Here is a 2,500-nt window from a genome sequence, read left to right as displayed (position 1 = left end):
TATAGCTATCCGTCTGTCTGCATGTCTGTCCGTCTGTCTTTCTGTCTGTCTGTGTGTCTATCTGTCTGCTATGATGTATGTCTGTGTCTGTATGTCTTTCTGTTAGACTGTGTGTGTTACTAACTTCAGATTAAAGTCTAAAGTCTTCTGCACGTGACACAAAGGCAATGAATCGTTGGCATCAGATTGATGAAAGGACAAGTGCGGCGAGGAGCAACATTGCTTCAACCATTTCAATCTGAATTCATACAATGGTACACACAGCGTAAACAGACTGGTCATTCGTATAGGAGCCACCGTATCACAACCATCATCAAACCACCCACGAGGAAGCTTTAGGCCCAATCACATTTCTACCCCTTTCCCTTACCCCTTCAAAACAAGGGGGAGGGGCAAGGGGGAGGGGTAAGGGGTAGAAATGGGATTGGGCCTCAGCCTAAATGTCAAATCCCACATCACACAACCTATCTAAGACCATAAACGATGTGTTCTGCTGGAATGAATGGGTTAATTCTTCATGACGACAAACCTGCAGAAGTTGAGCTAGGGCCTGACTCAGTCTTGTAGCAGCTAGCTACAATAGCATAGCATAGCATAACAGCAGCCTGTTCAGCCTGCATGCATCTTACCTAGAATGTTGCTAACAAATGGCCTCCTGCATCAATGACAGGGACATGAGTGACGCTAAGCTTCACATTTGATTTGAATGATGCTATCGTTATTATTTTTCACCTTTTACCCCTCAGGTGCTGTATGCATGTATGCCCTAATTATTTCTAATTATATATTATATTGTGTATTTTTTACAGAAAGCTAACAGAAGCTTATCAATCCAATGGCCTAGCCTGTTGTGCTGCTCGACTGTAACAGGAAATTGAACAAGGTAGGACCTACTTATTCACTCAGGAAATACCCCATACGTTCCACGTTCAAGCTCTATCCTTGACAATGGGATATATACACCGTTCCGTGCAGATATAAGGCTGTTATAATTAAACAAAAGCTGAAACTAGCATTAGTCTGCAGCCAAAACAGAGGGCCTTCCTGTTTCACCAGCCCATGGCTCAGGCTCCAGCCTCACCCCGTGTGTGTGTGTGTGAGACACCGGAACATTCCCCAAACACAACCCTGACAGGAACTACCGACGGTTTCCGGGACGAGGGGAGGAAGGTGGCGTTCGTGGACAGTCGTGCGACTGAGACGCTCGGTCGGTCACACGTAGAACGTGAGCACGGGGAAAAAAAAAAGAAGGGATGATAATAAATGGGCAGAGAATGGTAGAGTGAGCGTGCTGGGGGCGGGCGGGAGAGGAGCCGGCCCCGTGCTCGTCCACGTGGGGGCCCCCAGGGTCAGGCTCTAAGAGGAACGTGATGTCACCCGCATTAGACACGCTCATTGACACACACATGGGGAGAGGAGCACCGTGACCCAGCGTGGACACGGCCTGTGTTCGCCTTTAGTCCTCCACTCCCAAACCCTAAACAACACTCGACCCAGACAATGTACCGACACCGGCAGGCCTGCAAGGACCAGAGCCTTATAAACCACAGTGCTGTAGGCATATGTCTTTGACGGTTTACAGGCTTTCCCAGTCCCTATATTCCCCTCTTTAAAGAGATACACGACAGAATGGACAACCATGGAGAAAAAAAGACAAATCCAAAAGGCCAATCCTAGACTGTGTTTCTGAAGACCAGAATCTAGTCTTAAATGTGATGCAATGTTATTCATCCAACATGTTAAATATGGGCCTACATGCATGGGCCTAGCTATTGTGATGCTATGCTTCATAGGTCAGGGGTTAAATACCTGAGGGAAAGCCGTAACATGCTAGTGGCAAATGAGTAGAGCAGAATAGCTCTGCCTCTAATAACCTACATTTGACTAAATATAGTAAGCTGTACAAAATAAATTAAAGTAGCGTTTACATCAAGCTTACTTATAGGCTACAATTGTAAAATTAAACTGCAGGGTTCTTTGATCAAAACAAACTGAGCAACAAACAATTACCAATCAGGGCCTACAGAACAAGGCCTGTGTGTGTCTCGTAGGTTCAACTCTTCAAATAAAAGGATAGAATCGTAATAATATTCAGAAGTGAAAACTAGTCCCCCTCTGACGCACCCCTATCTCAAGTAAATAGATTCTTCCAGTTGCGAAGCAGAAACAAGTGAGTTCTGTTTTTAAGTAATGTTAAAAAGCGTTAAATTAGCGTAAAGAAATATCTGATTTATTCTGAAACTTGAATGGATGAATATTTAGCTTTATCAATACATTTCTATTTTTGCAGGCCTATGTGTATTTCAATTCCATTGGATTTCTGAAAAGTATCACTTGACTATAACTAGAAACACCCCTATGCGTCACATTTGTGTAATAGAGGGTTATGTTCTATTCCTCTCTATATTAGAACTTTCTTTTTTAATTAAACCTTCTGTAACTAAAGGACAATACTGCTGCTAAAATATGTAATATAGGCTATAGCGACATTATCACGCCT

General features: G+C 43.7%; 1 protein-coding gene across 1 annotated transcript in view; it reads right to left on the bottom strand.

Annotated features, from left to right (window-relative positions):
- LOC130392945 (MAU2 chromatid cohesion factor homolog) overlaps positions 1–2,500 on the bottom strand; it is a 32,949-nt gene that overhangs the window by 7,096 nt on the left and 23,353 nt on the right. The window lies entirely within an intron of this gene.

This window comes from Gadus chalcogrammus, chromosome 12, assembly GCF_026213295.1.
Source record: "Gadus chalcogrammus isolate NIFS_2021 chromosome 12, NIFS_Gcha_1.0, whole genome shotgun sequence".
In the NCBI taxonomy this organism is placed as follows: Eukaryota; Metazoa; Chordata; class Actinopteri; order Gadiformes; family Gadidae; genus Gadus; species Gadus chalcogrammus.
This window is presented reverse-complemented; position numbering and strand designations above follow the sequence as displayed.